At 28.8% G+C, this 9,729-nt stretch overlaps 1 pseudogene across 1 annotated transcript; it reads right to left on the reverse strand.

Annotated features, from left to right (window-relative positions):
- Positions 1 to 2,274: 2,274 nt before the first annotated feature.
- LOC104777035 (F-box/kelch-repeat protein At1g30090 pseudogene) lies at positions 2,275 to 4,160 on the reverse strand (annotated as a pseudogene). Its single transcript, XR_015595523.1, has 2 exons — positions 4,001 to 4,160; positions 2,275 to 3,751 (listed from the first exon to the last, which is right to left on the reverse strand). The product of XR_015595523.1 is annotated as an F-box/kelch-repeat protein At1g30090 pseudogene (transcript).
- Positions 4,161 to 9,729: the final 5,569 nt, after the last annotated feature.

Here is a 9,729-nt window from a genome sequence, read left to right on the forward strand (position 1 = left end):
TCCAAAGGTATATAAGTTTATTAATTGACTAAACTCAACCCATGAACTTGTGTGTTGAAATTTTTTGTACATTTGTTACTGATGTAAAATTATTTTATTGGTAATAACAGTATTTAAAAATAAAATAAAAACGTAGATACATTAAAACTCTTTCTTATATTAAATTTTATAAATCTATCATCAATATTTTCTGTTTTTCTTCGTTAAACTGTCAAAAAATCATTCATCATATTATGTTTTACTAATCATTTCTGTCATACTGGAAACCAATGTTTCAATAAAGCAATCTATATAACTATTTATACATCAATCTCTAATTAACTAGACTTTAACTATTACAAGCACTAGATGGTTTTTGGATTATCTCTAAAGTCAAAAGAAGAAAGTAAAATTTTAAATGAAAGAAAATACAATATTATAAAATTCTAATTTGTGGGATGACTTATCAAATCATCATCAAATTCAGTAGCCAAGGTTTGTTTTCATTTGAATAATTTCTAAAAAAGTTATAAGCAATATGAGAAATTAGCATTTTCTATTTTATTATAAATGGTGTTTAAGGTTTTTTCACATAGATTTAAAATCATATAAGTTTTCATTTTATTTACTTCTGTCACATAAAAATATCACTAGTAAAACTGATTCAACCAATTAAAATAAACTGTCTAATATAAAATTATAAATGGTTAAAAAGTCAAATTCATAAAAAGATCACTTAAAATAAAATAAAAAGGGAAATTCGAAAATATCAGTAAAAATAAAAGTATGGAATAATAATTTAGGGCTTCCTTAAATTATTTTAACCAAATAAAAAAAACGATCTAAGATAAATTTTAATTTGGTCAATTTTTAAATTTGAGTTTTAGACCATGTTTCAGTGAGTTTTAAATTATATAGATTGCTTTATTGAAACATTGGCAGGTTGTAATATCGAGCAACATTGTATATATGATTTTAATTACATTCAGTGTCATATATAAAAAAAAATATTATATGTATATGTATTGCATTGAATCTTTAGTTGGACTTAGAGATCGTTGGTTAAACTTAAAGTTAACCACTTAGATGTTTCATATAGTTATAACTTAGTCATAGACGAAAATATCTACATAGAATATAAAATACATAAGTTGAACACACACAAAAGAAAAAGAATGTTCATAAATTCGTAATCCTAGCTTCTTATCACACCCTTAAATTTCAGAGTGAAAATTTATATAAATAGCTTTTTATTTCATAGCTCGATCCGATCATCCTTTAGAAAAAGAAAAAAAAAACATTTTGCCATCGTATTAAATAGCAAATGTATATGTCAATATGCGTATAGTGTATTGTCAATATGTGTGTATACTTTGTACTATGATTGAGTTGAGGCTATGAATGATAAGATAACTAGATAAGCTAATGAGAGAAATGAAAAGCAAGAATGCTTATTGGTTTGATTAGAAGCTCGATAAGATTGGATTTCACCTTCGACGCTTTTTATTTATTTTAAGTTTCTTTTAGGCTGTTATCCATTTCGTAAACAGTATTAGTCCAACTTGGTTATATATTATATGAAAATCATAATTAATGATCGACGCATAGTTAATTAATATGTATTAAACATTATGTGTGAATATCATATGCATAACTATCTTCTGATAGATTTTAGCTCTCTTATTTGTGAGTTGGTAAAAAGTTGGTAGATAAGAAGCACAATAGTTTGTTAGTTACCTCTAACTAATTACAAATGTATTTAGCAGTTTAGTAAGGAATCCAAAGTCAAAAAGTACTACACAATACAAATGAAGGAGTGCGGTGGTAGATTCTTGAAGCCGCCGGTCGGAGCTGTGTCAAATTGTGGATTTTAGACCAGCTAAATCTTGCAATCTCTTTATCCACAACAACTTAAACATTTTTCTTTAGGCTTATGCAATAAGGGAAGAAGATCCCATATCATTTTGGTTTAAGCCAATGATCCAAACTGCATCCAAAAGCTGCCATTTCCACAAATGCATCTACAATTTTTGTCTTTTCTATCTACATAATTTTCAGTAGTTAATAACAAACTAACCAATAAAATATTTTAAATTAAAGAATTCCATTGATCAATTATATCAGAATTAATCCCTAATAGAATCTATGGCTAAGATGAGTTTGATCAAATCCCTAATAGAATTTTTGTAGTATTCATGTAATACAGACTTTTGAATCAGTAGTATGAATTATACTGTGTGATACAGACTTTTGAAAGTATGTATGGAAAAATTACAGTCTTTGTAGAAAACAACATTTTCAATCCATGTATATTATATAACACTTTCTTTCGGACATAAGTTATACACACATATGCATATGATACAATAGTACAAACATCATGGTGTTTCTAAGACATGTTTACTTATTCATAACAATATGTAATCCAAACCAACCAGCTCCTTTAAGCAAAAAGAATCTGCGAATTCGATGGAGTTATATCTGCATAACGCTCTGACGACTTTCCAACCTCCCACCTCACACCAAACTTATTCCCCGACCTCCAAATACTCCCAACCGCCAGATGAAGGTTCCTGCCAACCACATATACTCTGTTTCCATAACAATTAACCGCAAACGGTCTACAAATCTGCTCAGGCAATTCCGGTCCGTTAATCGTCTCCCAAGAATCTGTAACCGGATCATAAACCTTCATCTTCATTCTCTCTAGCTCCGACACTATAAACAACCGATCATATATCACGACACTCGTCCCTGTCCATCCTTCTCTTAACCCCATTGGCATTGTTTCCCACTGATCAGTCCTGGGATCATAAACTTGACCTCGTGGGGATACAAAGAACGGCCATAACCATCCTTCAGTCACCAGTAGCTTCCCGTTTAATACCGCAGTGTCATAAGACGCCATGTGTGCGACCATGTTCGACACTGGCCGCCAACTACCATCCAAAGGGTTCAAAACCTCAGCAGAAGCGAGCTCAAACAAATCCGCAGCATTCCCACCAGCTGCATATATCATCCCGTCGATCACACCACTAGCGAAGAACGACCTCGCGGTTATCATTTTGTTAGTGACAGTCCAATGATTCCTCACCATATCATACTTCAACACCAGATCAAGAGGGCAATCAGAATCAGAAACCATCCCTCCACACACAAACATAGTACCTTCACGAGGCATCGAAACCGATCTGAAACCGTGAGGACACACTTTGTCTCTACAAGGCATAGCAGGGATCTCATGCCAAGTGAGGTTCCTCAAATCCAAAACCTTCCATTGGATTTTCCCAGTGCATCTACTAAACCCAACTACGAACAGCCACGGGTCTTTAAACCCGAACTCCTTACGTTTGGCGAAAAACGTGTCTTTAGTACCAAACAAGAGATGCCATCTCTTGCACACGGATCTACTAGATACATGGCTTTGCACTGGAACCCTTAAAAGACAGTTAAGCGCAACGTCGTCTGGTAAACCCGGAATCAAAGGCTCTCCACTAAGAGACAGTTCTAATTCAGATGATCTATCGAATAATGTGGATTGAACAGATGCAGCTACTCTAAACTTGGGAGATAAAGTCATCTGAGAGTCACCAAGCTTATGCACAGCTGCTCTTTGAGATGAAACCCTTACCCTTTGCATCTTCTTCTTCTTCTTCTTCTATCCACACTCAAATTTGCTTCAATTCCAGATTCTAAGGATCAGTAATTTACTATTTAAAACAGTGGGAAAAGCTCAAAGATTCCAACTTTGGTTCTTCTACTCTTGTTCACCCTGAAATGAAGAATTAGTATCATCACTAACACTAAGACTAATCAAATTCCAGATTTTGTAATAGAAATCGATTGAACTAACTAAAAATTCCAAATTCGAATTCATTGAATCAAAACCCTAATAGAAAAAGGGGCAAAAAAAAAACACACACAAGAAGAAGCCAAGTCGATGAAAGAAACAGAGAAACAAGTGATCGAAGCTAAAGAACATAAAGAAGACAAAAATGATCAGCTGATTTCATAGTCTTACAGAACAAAGGGCGGCGATAGATGATATAACAACACAACACTGTTGTCTTTGCTTCGTCGCGAATCTTTCAGCTCTTGCTTTTTTTTTTTTTTTTTTTTTTAATCAGACGTGATCGTTTTGGGCAAATTATAATATATGCTTTTGTTTTATCAATTTATATGATAATACATCTATATATTAGAAATGTGTGTGTATCAATTTCTTTATTTTATTTTTAAGTAACTGCCGCAAATCTTTTCTGTAGATGTTTCCTTATAGTAAGTAATATATTAATTATTATCTTAAGAAGTTTGTAAAGAATGATTACGTACGAAACTGTAAATTAACAAGGAATATATTTCCTTTTGCGGGATTTTTACTTAAACGGGCTTATTACTAGGCCTACGTGATATAATTGACCTGTTACATTTGGTGATAAAAAGTACATCTATATTAACATTTTTGAACTATATTTTGGTTTATGCCTTCGAAGTTTATTTTATTTAATTTGCTTTTTGCAACATTAATCTTTACAGATTTTCCTAAAATAATATTTCTATTTAATTAATCTTTGCAGATTTTCCTAAAATAACATTTTTACATAACTCAATTAATAGAACTATATTAATCGATCAAATTTATTTACGGTTATTGCCATATACAGAATTACACCCTCATTTAAGAGATCGAGATTAAATGCTCAAAACTTATTTTAATACATCTTTATGATAGTTGAATGTAATTCGAGGGACTTTGAGAAATAATATATTACATTCTCAATTATAATTATAACGAAGATAACGTTCATAAACATGGTAACCCAAATGGTTAAAATCAAAGTTTAACAAATATTTAACTTTGTAAGTAAAAAAATACATTTATTTATGTATATATCTCCTTTAGAAACTGAATATCTATATATATATTTTTGAAGTACATTATGAGTTCTATCCTTTTAGTTTTGCTTATTTAAAATTTTATTTACAAAATTGATACCTACATATTTGCAGAAAGTCAATAAGTAAAATATGGTAAATCGTCCACCAAATCAGTTTAATTGTTAAGGAATAAAAGATTTGCGCTTCAATTGTCGACAAAAACTTAACTTTTAAAAAAATTTAAAATTTAGAATCTAGAATATATTTGCTTCTTTTTGTGGTTTGTTATTATTGATTAAAAATATTATAATTAACCACATTTACCTTTTACATACAATCATAATCAAAAAACAATCAAAATAAATACAGAAATCCCGATAGTTTGGAAATATGATCAAAACTAATCAAATCTAAATTGCCATATTCGCAGATTTAGCCTACTTGATCACCAAGCATATCTAAACCCGACGACATCTATATATACGTCTAAAACAAAGTTAAACACACCAGCACCTAAAGCGACAAACACGTACTTAAAACATTGTGAGAGATATGGTGGTTGTTTCATTTCCCTATCTTAGAGACGCCTTACATAGCCATATGGTGCGTTCAAGTAAAGATCCTGCATTCACAGTTTAAAAAAAAAAAGATCTCCATGAGATAGCCACAATACTTCCTACCTTTAGTCTATAGCCAAATCACAATACTTCCTAATACAGCTTCCGGCAATATGAAGTAGTTTAATTTAATATATCTGCTTGTATATTAAATAAATACTTCCTAGATTTTAAGGATGAAGAAGCTTGATTTAATATACAAGCAGATATTATTGTCGGATTTAAATTTCTATTTTGATCTATTTTTAGGAACGACATAAGTTTATTTTGAAGTTATTATGGTTTTTATTAAGGATGTTTTTGGTTAACTCTCATTCTCTATTCTAAAGTTTATTAATTGTATAAAGGAACGATGAGAGAAAAAGTTTACTGATTGTGCATATTTCACGTGTTCAAGAACATAAGCTAAATCTTTTAACTTTTAGTATTATGGTTTATTATTATTGGGCTTAGTTTTAATGGGTTTGATTAAAAAAAAGTTTAATATAATTATATATTTTACATCATGGGTTAAATCTTGAAAATCATTATTAAATATATATAGTTTTAATACTAAAATTAAAAAACTGTAAAATCTTATGAAATTATATATAAAATTTATATTTTTTTACATTTTTACATATTATTATTGATACCAACTTAATAAAAGAACATTAAAATATTATGAATATGTAAACTTATAAAAAGTTCAAAATACTATAGAACATGGTTATATGAGTTTTAAATAACATTAGTATAAATTTAAATGACATTACTAAAATACGGGTTAAATCCTCATTTTATTCTTTGGTCAACACTACAAAAATTTGACATATCAAATTAAGTTGATTTAACTAAGATTATGTAGAATAATTAAATCATTAGCAATATTGTGACTTAGTCAGATAATAACTTATAAATTACTTATTATTTTTCTAATAATTAACAATCCAAATATAATCTAACACTAAACTAAAAAAACTAAATATAACAAACAAATAAAAGCTAAAATTTTATATTTTAAATATAAAAAATTATCCCGCGGTGTACTGCAGGTTAAAATCTAGTTTTTATTTCTTTATTAAAGTTTCAAGTTAGATAACAATATCTTAATTCATCTGATTTTATTAACATTATGCGCAACAAAAGAAAATATTTTCAATCAAATGTTAGATATTCTGAAAATATTTTGAGGGTAACTAAAAACAACTAACGAATGAAAGGAATTTGAAAATATTAGAAATAAAGTACGGGTATACATCTAATAATGTAGATTTTATGATTAAAAAATGTAGATGTTATGATTTAAAGTCGTAAGACATTAATTATAATTTATAAAGATTCATGATTAGAAATCACATCATAGATAAAATGTAAGAATAATTTATAGATCATTTTAGTAAATATGGAGTCCAAGAAGACACTTATTACTAAATATATTAGTTTCAAATTTGCCAAGTTTTGATGTGGGACTTATTCTAATAGATTATACTAGTATTTTTGCAGCAACTTTTTGCTCAAAAATATTTTTTTGGAAAGATTTTTTTGTAGAAGACACTTATTACAAAATATTTTGTATTTTTGCTTATATTCATATTCAAACAATGTTAGTTAATTCTATCTACTATCCTTATAACCAAACAGAATTAAAATATTTTAAATATGTATATATTTAATATTCTATAATTAATATATATATTTAGAAGATTTATTTCATATTAAAAAAAATATTCTCTTATCGTCTTTTTTATTTTATTTTAAAATTTAAATATAGTGAATCGTCATATAATGCATAAAGTTAATAAAAATATATATTTTTTCCTGCATATTTGAATTTTTAAAGCGAACATATATTACTCAATTAGTATAAAAAGTGTGTGTTCAACATACATATATAGTAAATTTACCGTATATAGTAAATTATCGAATTTTAAGAAGTTTATAATTTATAACTGATATATCTAAATTTAATAAAAAGTTTAAAATTATGAATATTTAAACATATTAAATTTTCAAAATAACACAAACAAGTTATATTACATGACGGGTTATATGACATTACATGATTAAATTGATAATACGAAAAATAAAATATCATTAATATGATACTTCAATACGAGTTAAATCCTTATTTTACTATTTTAATAACACCAATATAAAATATCTCAAATCAAACTGATTTAATTAAGATTGTATTAAACAAAAATTGTTGTGCGGTATATACGATGGATTATATACTAAATCGCTAAAATTAACAAAAGATTACATTAGCAAAATCAGTATTAAAATAGTACATTAACAAAAAAATCAAATACGCGGGTGATAATGTAGTTACTAATTGAAATCTATGCCAGTTTAAACGAAATGATGTTTTTAAAAGATATGATTCATCAACTGTGTTATAATAGTTGATAAAGAACGTGGAACAGAATATTTGAGATGCGCTAATGAATCATGTGATCATCTCGTTATATGCTGTGGAGATTATTTTGGACAGGACATAATCTCATCTTCCGTCAAACTCGAAGATGTTCCTTTTTTTGTTTAGTCCATCGAACATATTATAGCCTTCTAACAAATGAATTGTATAATATATGAATATGAATACTATGACCATCTTGCTATTTTGCAGAGATATTTTTCCTGGACGAATCTTGTATGCAAGTAGGGTGGTACTTCACTTTCTTTAAAAGAAAAATAAAATAAAAAGAAGATACGACCAATAAATTTGACGATTATGACCATTGCTTGGTAGGTATTGGCCGTTGGTAGTTTTTCCGGTGAGTTCTTCACAACCATAGGATTCTCTCAATTATTTATAATGAACAAAAACAAATACTAGTATATTGGTTTTCAATATTTTTCTCCAAAACATTAAATGGTTGTAAATTTTCGATTACTCTCAATCATTCAGAATTTTTAAGTAATCAAGCAAATGGTCACGAAAAGATATGCATAAAGATCGTTCCATGTGCCAACAGTATCTAGTATCGGAATTTTCTTGAATAATGCATGTATATGTCGGATTCTTAAATATTTATGTAAATGATTTTGCCTCTTTAAAGTAGTAATAGATATAGATATGAGATCTTTCTAATGACAAGTTGTAATGATAAGTTGGTGAGTTTTAATTTATTGTACCAACTTATTAGTCTTTATAGCCGTATGTGCAGTCCATGTGGCTAACCGAATTATCCCTTATTTTGGTGTGTTTTGGTGCTCACCATGTGTTAATACTTGGTAATCAATCTAAGGTGTGTGTATAAACTATAAAGTATACATATATAACGGGAGTGTTCAACGCTACAAAACATTTCAAGTCAAATCGAATAAAAGGAGATATATAATAATCAAGTTGGAACTTAATACTTTAGACGTGGTTTTATTTTTTGTTGGGGAAAAAGGTACCGAAACTGAAAATATAAAAAAAACCTAAGCATAAACACTTTTTATTGGAGAGCTAAATTTGATTTAAAATCAAAGTTGCACTATTTATTATCTTTGGTTTCAAATGTTTACTATAACACCTCCATAAACCTGAAAAGGTATTTTGAGTCCATATGTACCTGATTAAAATCTTTGATGCTAGCTAGGTCAAATATAATGGATCAAGCAATAGCATGATTAAATCTTCTTAAAGACCTATAATCATCCAATCAAACCTTCAACATGTCAACTATGTAAGCTTATGTGAATTAAGGTTCTAAAATGCGCTCCTTACAAAAAAAGAAGACCCTGTATAAACAAAAGCGGCGGGGATAGACCAATAAAACTGGACCCGATGTTAACAATAAACGAAATTTCGTACGTGGAACAATTCTCTGATTAAGCTCAATACTTCCTTTTGCTACATAGATTGTTAGATATATCATATTGTGTTGTAAAATATTTAAATGTGTTATTCGCACGTATACTTGTATAACGTATGAAATCTACCCTAAAACATATTATCACATGCTATACTACAATGCAGTAGCCACAATAGCTTGTTGTGTATCTTATAGAAATTATCTGGGTGATTTCAGGGTTTAGATTGATGAGTAGTTGTAGAGATAAACTGTGAAACAGTTAGTAAGATTCGTTCATCACTACCGACAATGAGCTAAACGAACTAAGTTGAAATGGTGAAGCCAAACGAACTAAGTCGAAAAGACACCCACTATGAACAAAAAAAAGGTAGAGACGAAAAAAAGTCTATGTCATGAAGCACTACGAAATGAGTGGAAAGATGCCTTTAAAATCAAAAGTTTAGAGAAACATAGTACAATTTGTCTCC

The sequence above is a fragment of the Camelina sativa genome, chromosome 3 (assembly GCF_030686135.1).
Source record: "Camelina sativa cultivar CO46 ecotype springtype chromosome 3, ASM3068613v1".
Taxonomy (NCBI): domain Eukaryota; kingdom Viridiplantae; phylum Streptophyta; class Magnoliopsida; order Brassicales; family Brassicaceae; genus Camelina; species Camelina sativa.